The 26,021-nt window shown below is 38.6% G+C and overlaps 1 protein-coding gene across 1 annotated transcript in view; it reads left to right on the top strand.

Moving 5' to 3' along the window:
* The window catches only part of esrrga (estrogen-related receptor gamma a), a 133,472-nt gene that overhangs the window by 6,073 nt on the left and 101,378 nt on the right, over positions 1-26,021 (top strand). The gene's annotated exons all lie outside the window — the stretch shown is intronic.

The raw sequence follows: 26,021 nt of genomic DNA, 5'->3' as shown, positions 1-26,021 counted from the left end.
ACACTGTCAATCACACTCGTGTATGAACTTCAGCTCTGCTAATGGAAGAGAAACAAATTTCTATTAAAGGAAAACTTTTTATTTGCCGTCATCAGTGGCCATGCGAACTAGCTTGCACATTCACAACAGGCTCTGTTGTGGGGAAGGAGCCGTAGCATAGTGGGAGGGTGTGAGCAGCGCATACATTTTTTTTTTATGACCTTCTCAACCCTTATTTCACCTCTGCTTCTTGATCCATATACAGTTTGGACAGTAGTTTTTCCATCTCCTGCTATTATTAACCCAAGCATCTATTTGTCACCTGTCTTCTGGGTGTATAGTTCCCTCTTGGTTGCTATTATTAACACCAGTGATTATAAATATATTGATGTGTGCCAACCAGGGATGAGAACACTTGAGTGGCTTAGTTTAATCAGACTTCCTTGTAAATGTCTCTGTCACTCAAAGCATAATAACTGGTGGCGTGTAGCCGTGTGTGAGCAGTAATTCAAGGCACTGATGGTCATTTGTGACTTTTTCCTAAAGAGTACCATGTGCCAGCCTTAGTTATTTTGTTGAAACTAGATCATCCTGGCCAATCACATGGATTACTATGCACTTGCAGCATTTAATGGAACATCACAATGGGGATGTTTTATATGGAGTCATTCTAACATATAGCTCAGATGTTCTGAAAGATATTTTATATTTACACGCCTTCTCTGTGTTTTGATTTGACATTTGGATAAAATGGCATCACTCCACAAGGATGACTTTTTTCTTCTTTACCCATGAACACTCACAACTGTTCTCTTTAGTAGGAATGGTGCAAGATATGTTTGTCGTTTTAGGAGCTTTATTTTGTTTGTTTTGTTTTTTTCTTGACTGCCTGACTTTAAAACTAATAGAAAAACAATAGTTTTTTATGTTCAAACTGTACAATTATAATTTTTCATAAAACTTAAATTAGTTTTGTGAAAGAGCCGTCAGTGATGCTTTCCAGCTGAGCAATGTCTCACAGAAACTTCAGTTTTATTACGTTTCCTTTCGGTCGTGGTTTTTGTTTGCTAGGTCGCAGAAGGCTGAGATCTGAGAATGATGTCACACTCGGGGTGGTCATTTTCATTTTGAAAGTCGAAAAACTATTGGGAACTGTTTTAATGCTAACTACAATTATCTATGTAGGTCAATAACACAATTTCCTCCATTTTCTGTATTTCAGATGTGAAAGAAACAAGTTCATGAATATTGTTGTTTAATGCAATATAAACAGAAGTGCAAAGGTGGACAGAGTTTTGCACCATTATTGATATTAAACACATCCTGGCTAAGAGAATCCCAGCCTTTCAGTAGAGAGTTTCACCTTTATCCTCTTTTTCAGTACCATAATGTGTTTATATATATATATATATATATATATATATATATATATATATATATATATATATATATATATATATATATATATATAATACAGCATCCAGGGCTTTGTAAATGTCACAGGTTCCTCTAAGCTAATCCCCAAAAGTCTCTGATGTTTCATTTTTCTTTTGTTGAAGTTTTCTCTTTACTTTTGACTTGGTAGGAAACAAAATCAGTCACACTTAAGAAAATGACATCACTGAACAGAGCCTAGACCCTTTTGGAACCATTATTTCAAAATTCTGCTCTCAAAAACTTTAAGTCCTAAAACTGAGATCTGTAGACTACTGAATAGGTTAATTTAATGTGAAAAATAATATACAATCTAGTTACAGCTGATTATGCAGTTGAAACCTTAATTTCATGAATTCTCTGACACAGTCAGTTAGAGATAAATGGAACACACCTGGTAGTTACCTGCTGTCAATACTTGAGATTCCTTTAAAAACCCTAATAACTCCCTTAATATCTCAATATGCTGGAATATGTGCTGTGGAAATCACCTTGGCACTACAGTACAGTTAATATCTACAGTTTTCCTTATCTCTGCTTTTGGGGTTACAGCCAATCAGCCACAAGGAAAATTACTTGTGCTTTTAGATTGACTGCTTCAGAAACTGCAATCTAAAAGCGGTTGGATTGGAACCAATCCGAGAGCCAGTTAAGTGTCAAGTAGCATTGTGGTTTATTTCAGCTTCCCAAACTGCATTTTCCTTTAAATATTACAATGGGCTCCATGAAGAAGCGTGCAAATAAGCAAATTTTCCATTAATAATTTGGAGCTACATTGCACAGAAAAACCTGAATAGGAATACGTAAATCCATGAATACTGACCTGTGAGTTGGTGGGGGTTCATTATAAACCTTTTTGCTATATTAGTAGTAATGATGGCTCTTAAAAGTGTGGGCAGGAGGCTGTTACTGAAGTGTAACATCAAGAAAACATACAATTATGATTTTTTTTTTTTAACTTTTGTGTGCGTGTGGCTATTGTCAGCCCAGCACCTTTCATCCAGTGAGTATGCATATGCATGTTTTAGTTGAACCAGGAGAGAGAGGGAGAAAAAAAAAGAGAGAGAGAGAGAGAGAGAGCGAGCATTTGTTTTGAGTGTAGTGGAAAAGCTGGAAGAGTTGCTAATCCACGTGGTTGGCCGAGCAGAAAGGCCATTCATATTTATAGCTGACTGACTCACATTCTGTCAAACAGATGTCCAATACTCAGAGCAGAACCAAGAATAACCCTTGAATGAGACTGAAATAGGGCTTTAAAGAGAAACTCATATCAGAGCTGTATTTGGTGCTGCTGAGTCACTATTCAGTGGACCAAAAGAACAAGAGGAGGGAAATTTACACCTGAATTCAAATATCGTGTGTCATCTGGCAGCCAGGACAAATTACTGAGTCATTCAGTTACTTAAGTACAATCCCTCTTGGATTAGGAATGAATGTGTGGAGAAAAAAAATCTGATGATGATTGTAATTGGTTACTTATAAGATTAAGATGTTTGCACTAACGCCAGCAAAAATAGGTAAAATGTTTAAAACCTGTCCTTTTGCCAACAACAGGACAAAAGGAGTCCTGTCATTGGCATTCTTCTTTCCTGTGAATGTTCTATGTAAATTAAAAAAATATATAATGAATGCACTTACAAATAATCATTATGCTTCAAGATGACCAAAACCAGTCTGTCCAATGTTTAAAATGACAAATGGGGTCTCTCAATATACACAACGAAAGCAGTGTAAAAAGAATTAAATTTCCTTACTTAAATAGTCACATGTCTTGCAGCTGACTAAAGTCAATAATAGCTTAAAAAATATATATATATATGTTAAAGTGGCATTTTTAGTGGGAACTTGATGCGGTGCAGCAGATGGTACTCGTTCTCAGTTTGGGACTATTTTTCTGAAGGGTGAGGCATTTGAACCGTGTTACCGTTCTGCTGTTCATATTTCAAATTCATTTTCTCAATCGGGTTTATTATCCACACTTCGTTTCAGTCACCAAAAAACAGTTTTGCTTCTGTTCTTTCAGTACTGAATATCCCAGGCCTTCATTTGTCGCTTGTCTTTCATGTTTTTATGTTCTGCAATTCCATGCTTTCTCTCTGTTGGTCCTAACCTGTGGTTCTGCTTAATTAAATAATCTTAATTGACTTCATAACACTGGTGGTAGCCTGAAATAGAGCTGTTGCACTATCCATTGTCAGCGAATGTAAGCGTTGTGAAACTTGGAAACACACACAATAGTGATTAAATGTTTGACTGTGAGAAATGCTAAAGACCAAATTACCTGCAGAGTTTGAAATGGAATTATGTTGGATGTATGTTGCCTTTATTATTGTTAACGAGTGTGGAGCATATTATTAAATTGAAGCAAATGTACTAACAACACTCTTGAGGAACAATGAGGACATGTTTAATCTTTTGTCAGTGTGTATCAGATTGTAACCCTATAATAGTTTGTAATGAAGTTAGAAGTTGGAATAAATAAAGCTTAAAGACTTTATTTTTGACAAATATAATCTACGTCAATTGAAGGCTGTTTGTAAAGACGATAACCGCTAACAACTCTCTAGAGAAAGAGTGGTACAGCCTCTCAGTTTGTTTTTATCTGTCAGCTTCTCTGTAAACTCGTGTCTCTGGAGACAAAGAAAAACACGTTCATGCATTGGCACAAGCCTACAGTGACAGTCTGAGACACGATATGCAGATAGAAGTGCACTTACAGTCAGCTCCAGTATATTACTGTATGTGACAGGAACTACTCCACACACACTCTCTACACTCAACAATTATTTCATGTGTGGTTGTGTAGCCCCCCTTTCCTCTCTCCCTTGAGTATTCTTACCTTCTCACCCTCTCAACCTTTCCACCTTTGCACATTCCACTCTTGGCTCAAACTAGGGCTTCCTTTTCTTTCTTTTCCTCTTATTCTGTCTTCACTCTGTCTCTTGTTCACTCCACTTTTTTTCTTTCTTATATAGATATTTCCACACCTCCCCCTGTATTGAGATACCCTACTCACAGCACTCCCAGTGACCCTGTCTGTGACCAATGACCTCAGGGGTAAATGCAAGGTCCCACCTCTCCAGGAAATAAAGACATTAGCTTCCTCCAACCGTCTGACCCTGTCTCACCTAACCTCGTCTTCCTTCACCCCTACCTCCGTATCCTTCCCTCTCTAAATCCCCTCTGTACCGTCTCCTGTTATTTTTATTTATTTTATTTATTTTTTTGTTTCTTTTGCTCCCTTTTAACCATTTCCAAAAATGCAGCTTTATTTTTGTATTTCCTTCATGTGCTTTTAACTGGTCGCTACTTTACGTTTGCATCTTTAGGCCTTTTTTCCTGTTGATTATAATGTTTTCGGCAACCATGGAGAGAAAGAGTATAAATAATTTTATCCAGGTCAAACACCAAAAAAGTTCAAAGCCAATACATGGTGAGTATGTTTAGCAGCTTTGGAAGTCAAAAAGTAATGTTTTAATTACATGCAGCTTGGACCAACTATTTACATATACATATTTATATTATTATTTTCTTACGGACAACGGACAATATTTGATTTTTTAACACAAAATCAAATATAAATGGAATTTACATGCCGGCTGTTATGCTCTTTGATGCAAATATTTGTTTTCAACTGCATCCTAAGTTTGTATTTTTTGCATGAAAGTAAAAGGGGAAACTTTATTGTAATGTCTGACAAGACCAAGGCCATTGTTTAAAGAAGTCCTGTGTAAGAAAAAGATATGAAATAAGCTGCTGTGTTCAGATGGGACCAAAAATAAATGTTACAGCTGGGAATCAGAATGCTGTGTCTGTTTAAAAAAAAAAAAAAAAAAAGCTAATATCCAAGGTTTATCAATGGTTTTGCAATGGCTTCAAACATATTAAATGTTTTGAAATCATATATTGTGGTCTTGATTTTTGTCACAAAAATCTGTCATTTTTACATTGGTGTGTAGAATTTATCTCCACCATCAATCGGGAGCAAAGTTACATCAAAACTAGGAAAAAGTAGGAATTTTCACTTAAATGTGCCATGTAAAAAGAAGCTGACTCTATGAGGTGGATTGTGTGTGTTTCTGCATACGCTGCTTACATCCGAGCTTCCATTCCAGTCTGCTTCCTTGCATGTGTTTTAGCATCATTAGTGTGTTGCTTTTTCATTTACTGAGTGAAAGAAGGGTTCTCCTGAGATTACCCTGAGATTTCTCATTGTTGTCTTCCTAAAGAGAAGATACGGAGAAAACATCTGTCTGGCGCCGTGTTTTGCTGCAGAAACACAAGTCAACCATGTCACCTGCACGTAGCGCTTTGCTTTATGCATATTCATTTCAGTTCTTATTTCAGGATGTAGGACGTAGAGACTGAAAACATCTTCAATTCCCCTCTTGAAGTTTACAGAAAATAGGAAAGATTTATTTTTGTTAGTGCATGAAAGATGGTTAGTAGTTGCAAAAATATGTGAAAGAATCATTTTCTATTTTTCTTTCTTGGCAGCCTGTTGTTGGAAATAGTGACCCAACAGTTTAACTGAGAAATTAGCAGCGCTTGAGAGAGAGTGCAAAGACTTAAATTTATTTCTTGGAAGAGAATAATTAAATGTTGTGTAGTTTCTATCTCCTTTGAGAATTTACATTTAGTTTAGTCGTGGTTATATGACTACGTTTCGTGGTCAGTTTCTCTTTTGTTTGCTGGTAAATTTATTATTAAATCCTGACTAAATCTATCCTAAAAACAAGTTTCCACACAAACATGCCTCTGGCGACACCACAGAGTTTTCCTGTCCTCCTGTTCCCTCACCACCTTGTTTTTCATTCTCATTTTCATTACTGGTTTTCAAGTTCTTACCATTAAACTTTTACCTTTTTCTTCCTTTCTCCTGTTCACCACAACATAACATGACTGTTCCACTGTACCTACTGGAAACAGCAGAACATTACGGGTGCTTGAGAAATGACACACACAGAAACCTTTGTATATGAATAACTATAGTGGATGTGTGTGTTTGTAAGAAAGGGTAAGAGAGGAAGTCAGGTTTCCTTCACAGTGTGTTTGATTTGGTTTGGTCTATAGCAGATGGGCCTACTGTGACCCACAGGCAAATACATGCCACCCACTCACCCTTCTTAATGTGCGCGTCCACACAGAGATGTATAAACATACAGCAGCTTCACATTTAGTCAGCCATATCTTATAACCATCCTCATAAAGCTCTGATTAATGAATATGCTGGATTTTACCTCATTTTTCTTTCGTGTTCACCTGAGTCTACAGGCTCTGAGTTATGACTCTAAGTGTCCAGCATTTATTTTACTGCATAATTACACACATTCACTATAACAAATCCATTATTTTATTGCTGTTGCTGTTTATTATTAGAGCTGAATCTACAACTTTTTTTTCTTTTCTGTTTGCTTTTCAGCCTTAAAGTTGCTGATTACCGGTTGTTCATGATTAGATTAATTTTCAGAGTCTCCATGCAACCTCTGGCTGACTCAGTGTGAGGCTTTGCAAATCATCGTTTCATTTAGAATTACGGTTTTAGTTCTAGTACTGTGAAATAATGCGCCTTTAATATTTTTAATTCAACATGATTTCTGTTGACGTTAGAATCAAAAACACTCTCATGTCCGAGAAATTTTTTATCTAAGAGGAAGCTGGTTTATTAAACTATTTCAAACCAGTGCCAAAGTAACACCTTGCCTTGTAGCACCTGCACAGCTCTTTTGCTTCATTTTTCACAGGAGTTAGCTTAAAATTAAAATCACTTAAAATAGACATTTCTGTTTTGGAAGAAGTGTTTTAGGAGGAAGGAAGAGATTTAGTTACCTATGATTCAAAAAGAAGACATTAGCTCAATATTATAATAAATGTCAACAATACATGTCAATTCAATGTGGCAAAATTATGGAAAAACCTCTTGATTCAATTAATGTAACTGGTTTTATCCATCAATTTTGTGACTTAATACCATTAAATTGTAATATCTAGTTTTCTCTCAGGAAATATGGGAAATAGTTGGATGGTTGACATACTGATATATTTTAATAATTATGATAAATAACATGTCAAAACAGGTCAACCAGAATAAAAACATGGGAGAGGAGAGGTTTTAAGCAAAGTTTAAAAGCAGAAGTCAACAAGTCATTTGCACATATAATGAGATAAAGTGTGTTTTTGTGAACACTTATAAGAACTGATAAAGGTATTAAATCATCCCAGTTTTCTTTCTCTTGTACCTCCAGTTTTGCATGAACCTCTTTCTTTTTCTTTTTTTTTTGTCTTCACCTCCCACTTCATCTGCTCTGCCCACATTCAGCAGTAAACCTGTGCTTATTAGAAAAAAGGAGAGAAAAAAGAGAATGATGGGAGGTGAAGGCAAAACGATGGAAAGAACAGAGTGTAAAGAAATACAAAGCAAATTTTGCTTGTCAGGAATTCTCCATTTCCGTGTGTGTGTATGCGTGTGTGCACGTGTGTGTGTGTGTGTGTGTGTGAGAAAGGGAGAGGGAGCGAGGTCTGATGGAAGAAAGGGAGATTTTTGCTTATCAGACAGGAAGTGGATCTCTTACAATAGCATTCTGACGTCTCCCTTCTCTAATTTGGAAAACTGTTTAGATCCCTATTCCAGATATCACATGCACATGCACACACGCGCGCGCACACACACCTTTGCACGCAGACACGTCACAGAGGTGCAAAAAAAGATACAGCTGCCGAGTTGGAGACAGAACCGCTGACTGAGCCATCTGCATTCACAGACTTAAGATAATTATGAATTCACACTAACCAAAAAAGCACAGGCACACACACACACAGCTTGCACAAGCTTACATGAGACTTACATTACTTAGTTGTATATTTGATATTCAGCTGATACTTCAAATACAATTATATTCAGACATAACACAGAGGCAGGGTTGATAAACAGACAGAGAAAAAAGAAATTAGTTTTTCCAGTTGGAGAATAAGAGAATGAGATTAATGGGGAAGACAAAAGTTTAGTAGAAACAGACGAGAGAGAGATCAACAGTATGGCTTGAAGAGGATCCTGGGGGGGAAATATGACAAGATTATTAATGAAAGATTGCATTAGTTAGGTTTTATTGATTATGTTTTATTTCCTATTATGTTCTCCCAACTTAGATTTATGTATTTTCTTTATTGATTGACACCCAATCCAACACATCCTCATCAGCGATTAATCTTAAGACTACTGTCATACAGTTTTCTATCTCATCCTGTATGTTGGCATGTCAAAAAAAATGTGACTCTTAGAAGTATGTGGGTTGTTTTGAATGCACAGCCACTTTGAATATTGATTGTGTATTTAGACTTAAGGCGTGACATTCATTTTTCAATTGCATCAGAACAGGGGGCATACTTTTGCACTTCACTTTATCACCAATTTTCCATCAAGCATTTTAATGGTTTAATGGTCTGTGAGTGCCTCTAATTGGGCAAATAATTATTAGGTGAATCAATCAGAGAATAAGTCAGAATGTGCTCAGTTCAACAGTTCGGCATGCAGAGGTGAGTGAGTGAAACTTCACAGGTGCAAACAAGGTGTTTGCATAGTGTAGCATGAGATACCCCATTTGCTGAATACTTATGTCAATTATGTGGTAGTGTGGTATTGATGAAAGACCAGATTTGCAATTTTCTAGCTGTAAGATTTTGTAAGTTGCGCTCTCTAAGTATAAGAAAGTAAACTCTTTGGTTGACATCAGTCTATAAGACTCTACTTGGCCTTTCTTTGTGGATTTCTCAAAGTAACTACCTGATCTATACTTCATGCTCTAGTGATATCCTCGTGTTTGGACAGAACTAGGCTTGGATTAGTCTACTAATTGAATAAAAAATGTCTGAACTTGTCTCATTGAAAACTTTAAATTTGTTCTACAAAACAGTGCTGCTATCTTCAAGATATTACAGTGAAAATAAATGGCACCTATCAACCCACTTAATCTTTTTTAATGTCCATAACTACACAACTTTTTTTAAGAGTACTGTTTATGAATAGAGCCATTCACAAGTAAAGTGTGTGTGCTGCTGCCCTCTTGGCTAGATCACCCTTGTTAAAGAGACCTTTGTCTCAGTGGGTTACCTGGTTTTTCTGTTTCTGGAGCCAAAAGGATCAGCAAGCATTTTAGCTGCAAACAAGCATTCACATGATCCCAAAAATTCAAACTTATTACCAATACCAAATAAAGTACGACATGCTTTGTAATATTTTGGGGAGGCAAAAATCTTGAACTGACAACCTGAAAAACTCTATATAAGGTAAAAGCGTTTGTTTAAAAACTAGAAGTGGTCAATTTAAGATTAATTCTGACACAATGTGTAATGCACATTTATGTCTTTACAAATTCTGCAAGTCTTGTCGTAACTCAGGCTCAACTATATTGTTGGTTGTTTTATGCCTGCAATAGTGTTTTCAGCAACAAAAAGACCATGTAGTTTTGCTGAGACATTTTTTACTAAAGTAATTCACCAAAGCGGAAGGTTAAGTATTAAAAATTCAGTGGATTCAAAAAGTATTTTATATCCCAGAATGCACATTCCAGTTGTGATCAGACAAAAAAAAACATGTTTTATTATCTCTGAACACTAATAAAGGACCAAAAAGTATCAATCTTATCACAAGGTGTTACTTTTACAATCTGTAGTCAAACAACAATAACAATATCTGAGATTATTAGTAGCATTTCAAATCCCAAATTTGAGCAGTGATTGAAGTAGTTCCGTTTAATCTCCAGAAAAATTATTCCTACTTGAATAAAAATAAATCTACTAATGTATCGTTTTCTGACGTCAGCAACAAAAGTCAGAATCAACTGGAGCAATTTAGCAACAGAAACCGTATAAAGCTGGGATTGAACGGTGCTTCCTTTTACCCATGATAAAAGAGGGATCAGATTTTGTTATGTACCACAGCAGGGTCAACTATTGTCTGACTGATGAACAAACAGTCGGGCAATGCCTAAATCCCAGTTGGAGTTTACACACACACGCGCGCACACACAATAAAATCCCATAGTGTGTGTGAACAAACAGAGGATGAAAGGCAAGACAGCGAGGGGAAGAGCACATATAAAGAGCTGCTGTTTTATTAATGAACCTGGAAACAGGCTTGGGATTCTCAGGATGAGTGTTTGTGAGTGTGTGCATGTGTGTGGGTCTCTGGCAATGCAGCCGCACAGCTTCAGAAACCAAGGTGGCTGCCTGGACAGTATCGGTACTTGCACACACACACACACACACACGCACACACACACACGCGCACACACACAGATGCACACGCAAAGTCTCTAATAAATTCACCCTAATTCATTCTCTCTTTTCTCTGGGGAAGAGCCAGCAGTTTGCCTGATCCAAGGAAGCTTCACGTTACCTTTCCTAAATAATTGATGCTCTGTCTCTGAGTTGCACTCACTTGCTCCTCTTTTTGCTGTCTGTATATAGATATATATGTTTTTCTGTCTGGTAAATTTTTTTGTAGCTTATTTTTCTATCCCTGTGCCTCTTCTATCTTTTGTCAGTTTCATTGTGTAATAACATAACTTACCCAAATGTTCCCCACTGTAATTTTCTTTTGTCATTTTTATTGGAACTTGAAAGAATTTGAGAGAGTTGTTACAAGCTCAAGAGTTTTTTAGGCTTTTTCCAAATCCCGATACCCATCTGTTTGCATGATTGCATATTCCTGTGTGTGAAAACGAATGGGGGTGAGGAGGTGGGAGAGGGATGTTTGGAGTCAGAATTTTTTTCAGGTCCAAATGTGCCCCTTAAGATTTCAAACCTATGAAAGTGTCTGCATTTTGATACACAGTGAGCGTGAAAGTGAATTTTTATATTTGTAGACGCAACCATAGCGTATTTTGTGTATTACTGTACATGTGGGAGTGTGTGTGTGTGCGTGTGTGTGCGCGCGTGTGTGTGTGTGTGTGTGTGTGTGTGTGTGTGTGTGTGTGTGTGTGTGTGAACAGACCTTCTTCCCCCACTCCCACAGGGACCTAACCCCACTAACCAGGGGTTAAGTGCTGCCTTTCCCTTCCTCTAACATACATCTTGTCTTCTTCCTCTCAGATCTTAATGTTCCTTCCATTTATTCTTTTCAAACCTTTCTTAAACCTATGCAAGTGCACTCTCTTAAACTGCACAAGTTTATATATATACTTATATATATATATATATATATATATATATATATATATATATATATATATACTACAGAGCTTTTTTGCCACTTGATAAATGTTGGGTGTGTGTTTAAGTTTTCCCAATAGAAGTCATATTCTATGACCATTTGTATCTTAAATGTACAAATGGTCAACGTTTACATTTAGCCATTCAGCTTGCCTGTTTTATGAGATCCAACACAAAACCCTGACTGCTTGCACATACCTTAAGTGTGAAAAATGTCTGGCTTGAATTCATTCATGTTTCTACATAAATGAATGGCAGATATAGAAAAGCATAAACATTATTATATCAAAAATACTAGGTACTTCAATATCTCTCATAAAGATGTTTTAAACAAAGCATTAAAGTAAAATCTGAAGCATAAGTCCATGTTTTGTGTGTGTGTGTGTGTGAGAGAGAGAGAGAGAGAAGAGCATGTTTATGCTGATTGGTACTTTGCAGAGAGACTGTCAAGAGTCAAGAGTCCCTAATCCTTGCCATCAGAGACTTCTCAGCACACACACACACGCATGCACTAAGAAATTCACACACATTCTTATCAGGTTGCCCAGTGAACCATTATGGCGTGTTGTGTACGAGTGTGTGTGTGCCCTGATGAGGGGATACCAGTCTTCCCATGACAGAAGCAATCCTGTTCAGTGGAAGCTCTGGATATTCCAACTGGTGAATGTGTGTGTTGGTGTGTTTCTCGGTGTGTATCCCCATGCAGCAAGTCATAGAGCCCAAATCCACTGCCTGTTTGCCTCCCTGCCAGTCTGGCCAGATCCTATTCTCTGTCTGCACTGTTGCAAGATGTTGTTTTCTAAAATAGTACTGGTACTAGTGTTGATCTTAAACAAACACTTCATAAATATTCATGATGAGTCTATGTGAAGTACAGTTTTTGTATTATAATTTGTGAAGCATTTATTTAAACTAAAGTTAGCATTAAGTCTGATGCAACTTTTAGATTTTCACTAATTAAGCATGTTACTTCAGAGTATTTAATTATAATATGAGGGCCTGAACACTGAGGTCTTCCAATGGCCTTAATAACCATATCGCACCATTTAATTTCTGCTTGGTGTTGTGTGACAGGATCACCTTTATAAGTATTTGACACTGTACTACACACAGATTTAATGCCAAGTAAACTAGACTGATAAGAGCCACCAATTTATAGTGAATTAGCACAATAAGTTAATAGCAGAAAATAGTGATTTTCTTTCTTTTTTTTTTTTTTCTTTTTTTTTTTTGAAGTCATGGAGAAACCACAAGAATTTCTGAGATTTTAAAATGTTTGTTTGAATTTGGCTTGTTAACAGAGTAATTCCGGGCTGTTTTGGGAAGTAGGAGAAATTCACAGCTGATTAACATACCAGGCTGTATTGGCTAGCCACACGCTTTAGCCACACGCTTTTATCAGTGGTTTTTAGTCAAGAGGATGAAAGTTTGACAAAAAACGCATGGCAACTTACTGACACCACATCACCCTAATCTATACCTGTAATATGTAGCATCTCAGCCCACGTTTATGTTTTTAGGTTGCAGATAACTTTTGCTGTCAGTGTTAATGCTATGACAGACGCACATAGCATTATGTCATAGATGCTGCAGAATCAATTCCAGTGTTACTCAAATGTCAACACATTTAATTTTGTATTAGATTTAGCAAGCAATCTGAAGATTCACTCACACAGGGATGGTGAAGGGTCAGCATAGCTCTGTCTGACACACTGTGATGTACTTTCTTATTTGTTCAGCTAATAAGTATCTGATCATTTGGAGGCTCTCTGAAGGATTGTTTGAGGCGCAATAGTTTTTTTGCTAACAAACTTGCACTTTATATGCTAATGTCAAAAGCATATAAAGATGTTGGACCAACTAAACTGAGTTAAAGAGAGGAAGACAAAGTGATTTCTGAAAAACGACAGCAACAACAGGCCCTTTTCATTTTCCTAAAAGATATGACATTTACCTGCCTCAGCGTCACTGAAACGGATATCAAAGTACAAATTGGAACTGTAAAAAAAAAAAAAAAATGTAACAATTAAAAATTACCATAAGAGGTTTGTTTGTCTGTGCTGCTGACTTGCTTGTATAATTTAATTGTTCCAGTTAGTTTCTCGTGGAACCGTGCATGTTCAGCTGTGGACTCTGGTGTGTTTTGGGAGCATCGCAGTGTCTTGTTTTCAGGACATCAGCAGGAGGCTAATGGGATGGTTTTGTTGGTTTAAAAGAATTACCAGCCTCCTTTGCCAAAATCAACTCATAATCTGCTTTACTGGCACCAATACACTCACTCTCACACCATCAACGCACTAAAATGGCGATCAGCAGTACAGCACTACAAGATGCAAACTCTCTTGTGAAAACGGGCTTGATGAAAGGAGGGGTTGACGAAAGGATACAGAGGAGAGAAAACCGCAGTAAGACAATAAGTGAGCAGTAAAAAAAAGGAGAGAGGTAAGAGGTGAAACAACAGAGAGACAGGAGGACAACAATTGAAGATTGAGGATGAGACACATGGAGCGACAGCAATAGATGACACGCTGCAGGGTTATCAGCGATTAACAGTTCCGCCCTATAGAACATTGCGTTGGACATCAAAGAAAGAGACGTTTTGTTTACAGGCCCTGAGTGCAACCTTGTTAGGAATGGGACGATAATACACATGTACACATAAAGGGCTTACGTTTCCCTGTGAGAGAGGGGAGGAAGCATCCCGAGGTAGACGGCAGGAACCGAAAGCAGCGTGAGAGGAACAGGAATTTAAACTGCAGTGATGAAATAGGAGAGGAAAATGGCAAAAGCACAGAGATAATCCCATCAAAAAAGCAACAAACAAAGCATTTTAATAGTGCTTGTTACAACATGAGATGCCTGAATTACTGAATAGTTGCTGCTATTCAATTTCTTGTTGATAAATCAAACTATTCTTACTAAATTAAAAATGTTCTAAAACCGTAGCAGTCTCTGTATTTTCTGTATTTGGGGCCCAGTAATGAAATGTGTGTTGGCCTGTATCTTCTGACATCAGGTCAGGTTAGTCAACCACTTTTCATTGAGGTCGAACAACGTATCAAATGTACCTATCGGGTATCCAATGTTCCAGTTTTCATTGAAATTTTCACATAATAGCATTTCTCTCCAAGTCTATGAAATGTTGTTCACATGATACTTTCAGAGATAATTATTAAAAACAGATTATTTTTGTTTCTTTCGATGAATATATATTTTGCCATTTGATCAAATATATATTGTTTGTCCTTGCAGGGTCACATGGGGGACAGGTACCAATCTCCAGTGGTCAAGATGTAGGGAATAGATGAGGAGATGCCTCACTAAACCTTCCATCAATATCAAAATAATTCATAACCCTCACAAACTAAGAATCGTTAAACGTGACACTGGATTGTCTGTTTATGTTATCGACTATTGACTTACCTTTTTGACTAATACATGATTAATATAACACTGAAAGATGGTCCATGTTTGACTTTGTGATAGAATCTGTCATTTATTACTCCAAAATTCACCAGTTAGTTTATAAACATGTAATAATGCTATTAACATGGTTACAGATGGAGAAACAGGCCCACATCACAGGTCCTCCTTCATAGTTAACGGTGGACAAGAAGTGTGTTTTCTACATGTTATTTGTTTGTTTCATGGGTAATCAACCTGGACTGCTTGTTGTTAAATGTTCAGTCTTGGTCTCTTTCGACCAAGGCAGTTCTAGTTACAGTCTCACTGCAGCAAATGTTGCTTTTTGTGAGCACAGACATTTTTCTCAGGCATCACTTCAATACAGTTGTTGCTATGTAGATGACATGCAACGATTGTGATTTACATTTGTGAAATTAAGAGGTCATTTGCTGCTGCAGTTCTTCAACAGTGAGATTTGGAGATTGTTTTCCTTCGTTCTTTTTCCAGCTTTCTTGCAAGTAACTAAAAGAAAAGGACGTCTGTGTTTGGTCATAACACAAAAATCTGATGAGTTTGTTTTGTTTCTTTTTAAGTGTAAACTGTAAAAAATTTGGTTGCATTTGTTTGAATTGTTTCCTAATTTTTCAAGGTCTACTTACACATCTTTACTCAGGATATTAATAAATGCGCCCAGCCTTGTGTGATAAACAAATACACTCGCAGAACTAAATGTTCCATCAAAGTACAAAAGGGTAGAAGAAGCGAGACAGAAAAAGAAATGGAAAGAGGTCTGAGATCTAAAGGAGAGGAGAGCAGAACAATGACTTTAAGTCTTGACAAACACTTAACGGAGGCCTTTAGACTAACACTTTGGAGAAGACATGTCTGCCTGCATACCAATAGAAAATACTGTCATTCTTTATCTAAGTCAGAGCCTTTTGATGTTGTGTTCACACAGACAGAGAAAAGCGAGATGAAGGAGGGAACAGAAGTAGAGAGAGTGGGAGAAAAAGAGTTACAAAAACATGAACTTTAAACAAAAAGGCAATAGGGTGCGGGAGGGGAGAAAAAGGAAATTTAGGGGGAAAAAGAGCTGAACCCTTAATTTCTTCTGCAATATGTCGTTCTTTATTTCATACATTCTTTGTGCTTTACTTTTTCCTTTTGCTGTACCTGTTCATGTCTCCAGCAATATATAGATTACCACAGTCATAGTAATTATCAAGAGGAAAGAATAAAGAAAACAGGAAGGGGAGGACAGACAGTAGAGGTCAGGTGGTATGGAAGATGAAATTAACAGAGACACTGGATGAAAAAGGATAAGATGTATCATCCCAAAATTCAAAGAACAGTTGTTACGGAGTAAAGCTTCTTCTCAAACAAGACGGAGGCTCGTATTTCTTTTACTGAACCTTTCTGTTCAGTATTTATTGAAGAGGAAAAAAACGGCGTCAGCTGATAACGGACAACAGCTGTTCGTTACCAATAGCAATCAAAAGTCAACAAAGCAAGATAGTGACAAAACAGTAACAGATCCTTAAGCATTCTTCAAAATAAAAGACTTCCTCTATTCAAATAAATCATGTCTTGCACTGAAATATATTTCACTTCGCCTTTGTAATTATATACAATCATGTTCAATACAATTAATAATAATCATCATGTAAATTATGCTTAACATATAATTGTAAATCAGTCACTTATCATGCAAATATACTGAACAACATAAGTGTAAAAAAGTCACAACATCCTCCCGCCCGATGAACAACTGTTCATCTGTGTAGGATTTACCTTTCATTTAAGATACCTCTAAAGGGTACAATAACTGAATAGGCCTGCGTAACAAGCCACCAGTCGAAGTACGAACATTGCATGAACGTATGAGACCATCCCTGCCTGGAAAGACCTCTACAATTCTACCCATTTTCCATGTCTGTCTGGGTGTATTGTCCTCCCCCAAAAGAACTACATCTCCTACTTTAAGTAGTGTTGGAGTAGGACTGTTCACCCTGTGGGCTGATTTTAAGTCCATCAAATAATCTCTGCGCCAGCGTTTGCAAAAGCCTATCAAAAGTTTCTGTTGGTATTTCCACCTTCTACCTAGCTGTTCGCGGTTTGCAGTGAGAACCTGATTTAGGTGAGGTGAAGGAATAATCTTTGGTGGCAAGGAAGTTAAGCGTTTACCAACTAGGAAATGAGATGGGGTAAGTGGCTGGGGTTCTAATGCATCACTAGTTACATAGGACAGAGGCCTGGAGTTCAACACTGCCTCAACTTCAGTAAGAACAGTTGTGAGCTCCTCAAAGCTCAAAGATGCTTTCCCCAGTACCTTTCTTAAGCATGTTTTTACAGATCTCACAAGCCTTTCCCAGAATCCCCCCCACCAAGCTGCTCGCTCAGCGATAAACTTCCACGTGATTCCCTTGTCAGTGAAAAACTCTGTGAGTGTCGATCCTAAGATATTTTGCCATAACTCTTTTAAATCCTCGTCAGCCCTTTTGAATGTTCTAGCATTGTCAGAGTAAATGACCCTACAAAGACCTCGTCTTGCAATGAATCTCTTTAAGGCCAATAAGAAATTCTCTGTAGTCTGATCTGAGACCAACTCTAAGTGTACTGCTCTTGTCACTGCACATGTAAACAGTGCTATATATGATTTTACAGACCCGTCCTTAGTTTTAACATATAAGGGTCCAGCAAAATCTACACCAGTAACTTCAAAGGGAGGTGATTCTGTTACTCTGTCTCGAGGTAAGGGAGCAGTAATCTGTTGTGCTGCCTTAACCTTTAGTTTTTTGCAAATGTAACATTTTGAAACAATGTTTCTTACAAGCTGTCTGCCTCTCAAAATCCAATATTGTTCTCTAACTTGAGTTAATGTGTCTCTTACACCAGAATGCATCACTCTTTTGTGACATGACTGAACTAATAGTTCAGAATACTTGTGATTTGTCGGTAGTATCCAAGGGTGTTGTTCTCTGAAACTAAGATCTGAATTCTGCAGCCTTCCCCCAACACTTATTAGACCATTTTCATCTAAGAATGGTTTCAAATCTTTGATTTTAGAATCTACCTTCACATTTTGGTTTGACCTTAACTGCAATATTTCAGAACTGAAACAACTCTCTTGTGTTGACTTAATCCAGTACATTTCAGCTGCACCAAGTTCTTCTGTACTTATCTCTCCCTGAACCTTCAGATAAGATCTTGTGTTACTAACAAACCGCTTTACCCATGCAGTGATTCTTAACATGGTCTTAAGCTTGCTGTACCTTTCTAAGTTTAACAGAGGTTCAGTTTGCTCAGTGCCAGTGAACTGCACGACAGTCTCATACCCAGACCTCAGCTCTGCATTCACTTCATCTACTACATAGTCACTACAAATGTTCAGTTCCTTCTCATCCGTAGACAGTGAAGTGGGTCCCTTCCACCACAGCTGGCTCTTAATAAGGCTCCGAGCATGGTAACCCCGCGTAAGAAGGTCGGCAGGGTTCATTTTGCCAGCACAGTGGGACCAGAGTTCTGGATTTGTGAGCCCTTGTATTTCTGCCACTCTGTTGCTCACAAATGGTTTCCATCGACGTGATGAGCTGCGGATCCAGTGAAGCGTGATCATAGAGTCCGTCCACATGTTGAGCTGGTTTTTCTCCATGTTCAGTGGCTTAAGGAGGCTGTATCCTAATCTTGCTCCAATAAGTGCACCCATGAGCTCCAAGCGAGGTAATGTCATTTTCTTTAATGGTGCTACTCGTGACTTGGAGGCCACAAAACTGGTAATAGTCTCTTCTAGGTTGTTTTGTCCTTGAAGATATGCCACGGCACCGTAAGCCTTTTCACTTGCATCACAGTAGACATGCAACTTTACAGTGTGTGACTCTTTGTTAATCTCAGTGTGGTACCACCTGGGAATAGACACCAGGTGTAACAGTGGTAACTCCACACACCACTGCTCCCACTTCTCTTCTAAGTCAGTAGGTAATGGTTCATCCCAACTCAGTCCCTTTTCCCACATCTCTTGGAAAAGGCACTTTACTCGGACTGTAAAAGGAGTAAGAAACCCAATAGGGTCGAATATACGGGCTGATGTTCTTAGTACACTTCTTTTTGTATTTTCTCTGTCTTTCAAAATGTCCATTAACCCCTTTTGATCAAACACAAAATCATCGTGTTCCGGTCTCCAAACCAGTCCAAGTACTTTAAGCACATTTCCACTGGACTCTGTATCACCAGTGAGCTCTACTCCATTCTCTTTCCACATGGCTTTCAGATCAGGTGAGTTGGTAACCCATTTGCAGAGGTTCATGCTTGCCTGAGAGAGAATGTACTTTGCTGCAGTTGTCATGTGAAGAGCATCCTGCACAGTAGGTGAGCTTGAAATAAAGTCATCTACATACATAGAGTCTCTGAGAGCCTGTACTGCCCTTGGCTGTTTTCTTTCAAATTGTTTGAGATGTTTTCTGATAGTGGCAGCAAGCAAGAATGGGCTGGGAGTTACTCCAAAAACAACTCTTTTCATCCTCAGGACACGCACCTCATTTTTCCGGTCCTTAGCTAAAGGTCTGTGCATCCACAAGAACCTGACAGCATCTCTGTCCTTTTCTGCTAGTGAGATTTGAAGAAAAGCCTTAGTTATATCAGCAGTAAATGCTATCTTGTGCAATCTGAACTTTATGAGCACATCTAGCAGGTTTGGGTTCAGGTTAGGTCCAGTGTACAGACAGTCGTTGAGGGATGGACTGTTTGCCTCATGTGAGGATGCATCAAATACCACTATAAGTTTGGTTGTGGCCTTTTCTTCTTTTATTACAGCATGATGGGGCATATAATATTTCACAGTCTGTTGATTCATTTCTGTTTTTATCGGCTGAAGCCCTTTTTTTCCTCTTCAATAAATACTGAACAAAAGGGTTCAGTAAAGGAAATACGAGCCTCCGTCTTGTTTGAGAAGAAGCTTTACTCCGCTAAAGCTTCTTCTGATAGCTGATAGTGGCAGCAAGCAAGAATGGGCTGGGAGTTACTCCAAAAACAACTCTTTTCATCCTCAGGACACGCACCTCATTTTTCCGGTCCTTAGCTAAAGGTCTGTGCATCCACAAGAACCTGACAGCATCTCTGTCCTTTTCTGCTAGTGAGATTTGAAGAAAAGCCTTAGTTATATCAGCAGTAAATGCTATCTTGTGCAATCTGAACTTTATGAGCACATCTAGCAGGTTTGGGTTCAGGTTAGGTCCAGTGTACAGACAGTCGTTGAGGGATGGACTGTTTGCCTCATGTGAGGATGCATCAAATACCACTATAAGTTTGGTTGTGGCCTTTTCTTCTTTTATTACAGCATGATGGGGCATATAATATTTCACAGTCTGTTGATTCATTTCTGGTTTTCCATCTGCAACCTCCTCACAGATACCATTTTGAAGATAGTCTTCTATTACATCGTTGTATCTGGCAAATAAATTTACATCAGTCTTCAGCTTTCTCGTTAGATTCTCAAAGCGTTTCTTCGCTACCCTGAAGTTGTCTGGAAGCTGGTCTTTGTCACATTGCCAGGGTAACTCAACTTGGTACCTTCCGTCTTCAAATGTTGTTGTTTGTTCAAAACGTTGCATAATTTCTGAGTCCTCTGGGCTTTCTGACTGTTTATTTACAATACCCAGGGACTCCACCTCCCAGAATGCATGCAACTGATTAGACAGCTGGGTGTCTTCGTTCAAACTAATGTGCATACACGTGGTGTCTGTAACACTGGAGGTAGTCACTGGTCCCTGTAAAGCCCATCCAAAGAGGGTTTCAACTGCCACTAATGAATCTGTAACCCTTTGGACCTTTCCAGTAACAGCCTGCCAGTAGTAATCTGCTCCAATTAACATCTGCAACTCTTGTTCATTAGCACCCTCTAGTGGAAAGTCTCCAAGCTGCAGTCCTCCTTTCTTAATCTCTGCTTGAATGGGCTCAGTTGGTACCTTTATTACAGCAGTGCACACCTCGGGGGTCTCTATAGCATCTATTTCGATTTTCCGTTCAGTGTTCCACACATTTTCAAGTTGAACTCTCACTATGTTGCGTTTTTCCACTACAGGACTGGTGGAACCAAAAACATGGAGGTTTAGTGTCTCTTGCCTCACAACTTGCAGTCCTAGGGCTCGGACAATGTCTCTGTGAACAAAACTACGCTGGCTACCTCCATCTAACAGACAGCGAGATATTTTTCTCTCCTTTGGTCCTACAGCCCATGCCTTAACCGTTTGGAGCAATACTGTGTTCTGAGTATTTGTCTTCACTTTGACTGAGCTGGTCAACGAAGACAACACAGCTTCTGCATTTCCACTATTACTTGTACTGTCGACTTCTGGTTTAGCTTCAGATTGTTCACAAACTGACAAGTGGTGTTTTCGATTGCACTGTCTGCACAAAATCTTCACTCTGCAGTATTTCGCAATATGTTTCGGGCCCAGGCAGACAAAACACCGTCCAAGTCTTTTCAGTTTCTCCCTGCGTGCACTTATTGTAAAACCAGGACAGTTCTCTGGTTTATGGTCATTACCGTCACAAAACACACAGGTTTGTGGCACGACGCTGGCTGTGTGCAAAGCAGTCGCTGATGGAATGCTCCACTTTCTAGGTTGATCACAGGCATAGGATGGCTTACCCACATGCTTGTGTTGTGGGCTCGGGCTCTTCAATGTGTGGCCTGGTCTGGTCAGCAGAAGCGCCCGTTCTCTGCTTTGCACTTCATTTTGCAGAAACTGAATCAATTCTGGGACTTTCCATTCGTTAGTTGAGTTTTGTTGCCGTGTATAAGCAAGTGCTATGTCTTCTGGAATAAGCTGTAGCAACACTGGACATAGGAGACAGCCGTAAGTATCACTTTGCACTCCAAGAGACTCCAAGCTGCGTATCTGGATCTCACATTCATCATAAAGGTGCCTCAAAGCTGCAACATCAGATGATCTTCTCACAGGTGTCAAGTTCAGCAATTTAGACATATGAGCACTTATCACAATATCCTTCCTTCCAAAACGATTCTGGAGCAACTCTATTGCAGCATCATAGTTGACATCTGTCATTGTCAGTCCTGCAATAGTCCGAGCAGCTGCTCCACTTAGGTAAGATCTCAGGTAAGTGAACTTGTCTGTCTTACTTAGTCCATCATTTCTGTGAATGGCTGATTCATACTGTGACCAGAATTCCTGCCATTGGCTTATTTCTCCATCATACTTGATTATCGTTAGTTTGGGCAGTTTAACCGTCTGTTTGGATTGTGATGAAAATGAGCCGTTGTTCACGTCACTCACATGCGCTCTTAGGGTGTCTGTAGCGGTCTCCTGCAATCCAATAACGTTGGTGGTGCGAACCTTCCAAATGAGAATCCGGTCCGTGTAATCCTGTGAGTTCGTTATCTCAGTGTCCAAGTCTTCAATTGACGTTTCATCTTCTATGCTCTTGTCCAAATCCAATAAAATTTCCTCCTTAGAAGATAAAACTGCCAGGAACTCACGCAGTCTATCCATATCGGGACTCTCTTTGCCCACCTCATCTTCTAGTCGAGTTAACAGCTTCGTCGTCGCTGTTCGGATAGTCGACCGTTTCCTCTTTAACCGCTCCAGTCCTTCCGTCATGTTGGCTGCTAAACTGAGCCTTAGCTTCACTTCGTTCAGAAAAATCAAAAAAATTCTTATTCCCGGGTTTCGGCACCAAAATGTTACGGAGTAAAGCTTCTTCTCAAACAAGACGGAGGCTCGTATTTCTTTTACTGAACCTTTCTGTTCAGTATTTATTGAAGAGGAAAAAAACGGCGTCAGCTGATAACGGACAACAGCTGTTCGTTACCAATAGCAATCAAAAGTCAACAAAGCAAGATAGTGACAAAACAGTAACAGATCCTTAAGCATTCTTCAAAATAAAAGACTTCCTCTATTCAAATAAATCATGTCTTGCACTGAAATATATTTCACTTCGCCTTTGTAATTATATACAATCATGTTCAATACAATTAATAATAATCATCATGTAAATTATGCTTAACATATAATTGTAAATCAGTCACTTATCATGCAAATATACTGAACAACATAAGTGTAAAAAAGTCACAACAACAGTGATGGAAGAAAGTCAAAAACTGGACACTCTGAACAAAACTTTAACAACAGAAACAGGGAACAAGCAAAGGGTTAATGCAAATGAGACTAAATTGTTGATCAGCAAAGATGAACTGAAATAAATCAGGAATAATTGAAGAATATTACAGAAAATGGAGTCATGTGAAAACAACAATCCCTAAAAGCAGACTAGCATTAAATGCTGACTGAAGAATGGATTTGCTTCCCACAATAGTGACCAGTATGACCAGTATGAGGAGGAGCTGCCAGACTGTTGTGGGATGGTATAGTTCTCCAATGTGTGACAGACTTCCCACCTTGAAATGACTAGACATTTAAATTCCCACCATCATGTTTCTTCCATCCATCAGTCCCCCCATCCATTGTCTGTACCTGCTTGTCTTTGTACAGTTGTGGGTCTGGGCAGGTTTCTGTCTAATACAGGGCAACGCAAAGACAAACAGGACAAATAACTCAGACTTCAATCATCCAGTCCAGCAATGACACCAAACAAGAAGAGCCAATAGGAGAAGAGACTGCATTAGTAAAGATGAACTGACAAGTCATGGGAGCCTCTCCTCTGCTGCTGAACACACAGAAGCATTTTCCATAAAAATACGCCACCATACAAAGGGAAATGGTTTCCAACAGTGAACGATTTCTTCCAAGAAGCATTGTTGCAACAAAAACATCGCTGACCAAACACAAATGGCTTTATTATTTTATTTGTACTGTTAGAATTTGTATATTTTATTCCATTTTAATTATTTAACCTGCCATGTGAATGCCCAAACGGTGCACACATCACCTTCCAAGGTGTACAAGCAATGGCAGGAGCAAACAGACAAATGCGCCCAACGCACGTTTAAATGCAACACACATACACTCTCCCCTGCTTGTTGATAAGTGTGTTAGGAGGCAGGGAGAAATTATTAATTATCAGGCTAATGGGCACCAGGCTGAGTTCTGCTTCATTAGGCTCTAACTGTTTGTGAGAATCCTTGTTTGTGTGCTGCTTGTGTATCAGAGGACTGTGGGACCTCTGAGTAACACACAAACAATAAAGGGGGTGGGTGTCGGGGTAAGAGTTAGTTAACAGCACACATGCACTTACGCAAACACAGACATGCATGAAGATGACAGCCTGGCTTTACTACAAGAATTATTATGTAGCAAATGGTCAACAGAGCTGTTTCAACATATTGTTAAAGCCCTTTTGTTGACTATAAGACAAAAAACATGCACAATGTCCCGTTTTTTTTAACATATATTTCATGTAATACTCAGATGCGTCAGTGTTGGTGTTAAAAGTTGAGTTAAGAGCCAAAGTTTCCAAAAGATAAACGCATGACGTTGAAATGTGAAGCAAATCTTACTAACCACAGTGTGTGTGTTTCCTCGTACACTTTTAGCATTGTGCTCCCGCCCTGTGTTGAGTGGCTTTGCAGTTTGCTCTCATTCTGTTGCTCGGAGGGTTGAGCTGGCTACAGTACGATAAGTAAAACCAGCACCGACTTTAATCTGACTCACTCCCACTAGAAAAGGCAGATAAGGAGGGGGAAGTAACTATCGCAGAGGGGGGGTGAGACAATAAGGGAAGTCAAAGAAAAAAAAGTGACATTGTTTTAATTATTTGCATTTTGATAGAACTCCAAAGTAATTTAGACAAACGTTTCGGTGAACATTTTGAAGGCACTGCTACTCTTAACTTTCCATTTTCTCAATTTTGGGCTAGTTGGATTACGTCTGTTGTTTTAGTTTCCATCACATGCTCCCTGGTGTTGTCTTCTGGAAAAAAAAAAAGTCTCTTTTGAGAATGAAGCCGATTCTGAAGGTTCCCGTGAACATGTGCGTTTTTCTATAAATAGCCCCGATAGTAACATAAGCAGGGGCACAGGCTCAGTGGTTTTTCCCATTGATTAGATGACCAGCTAATGCACAATCATCCCAACCATTCATGCACATGTGGACACATACACACAAACTACTGCTCTGAACTAATGAGTTGATCAAGACCCCCCCAGGAGCAACCAATCGCTTCTTTGCTCCAAAGAGGGCCGTTGGTTAAGGGAAAGACAAGAAGACAATGAAATAGAGATAAAAACAAACAAAGAGGAAGTTGAGTACAAAAATTACACTTAAAAAATTAGATGGAAAGACTGGAATATTGCAGAGGCATGCCAAGCAGTATGTGATTGAAAAAGAAAGTGAATATTTCCATAATCCATAATACTATAGGTGGATGTGAAAAACAGATGCAATTCCACTTAAATTTTTGTGTAAATGCACCTGTATGTGGTTAAGACGTCCCTGAGGGGTGTCTTCTTGCTGTCGATATGTGTATCCCCATGTCTGGGTGTACGTGTGTGCTAGAATTACCCTGAATGCTTTAGCGATTGACTGCCTGGCTAATGGCAGTCTCTGTTTTCCTCTGATGGTCATTGACTAGGCCCTCTCATCAATACCTGTTTTTACAGCTATTCTAGAGGTGTGTGTATGAGCGTGTGTGTGTGTGTTTATGCAGTAGTGATTCTATTATGTGGCTGTGTGTGCTATCTGTGAAACGGGTTCTCTCCACATTTTTCTTGAAGTGTTGTCTTATACACATTTTCAGGACATTAGTATCATTTTATTGTACCATATTTGGGGATTTGTTTGTCGATGAAAGAATGTAGTGTGTGCAAAAACATCCTAAGCTCTTTATGTTTTTTTTATTTTTATATTTTTCAGCCTATGCTCTATTTTTTTATTTATTTTTTTATTACATTTTATTTTTGTATATTCTTTTAGCCTGGATGTAGAAAAATCTCTAAAGTCATGGGGAAAAGAAACAAGAAAAAACATATTCAGACACTGGATATCAAAAATTATTTTCAGAACGCTCCAGATCATCTCAAA

This window comes from Poecilia mexicana, unplaced genomic scaffold (genome assembly GCF_051168715.1).
Source record: "Poecilia mexicana isolate PSO_F unplaced genomic scaffold, ASM5116871v1 scaffold_3, whole genome shotgun sequence".
NCBI lineage: Eukaryota > Metazoa > Chordata > Actinopteri > Cyprinodontiformes > Poeciliidae > Poecilia > Poecilia mexicana.
Note: the sequence above shows the minus strand (reverse complement) of the source record. Positions and strands in the feature narration are given on the sequence as shown.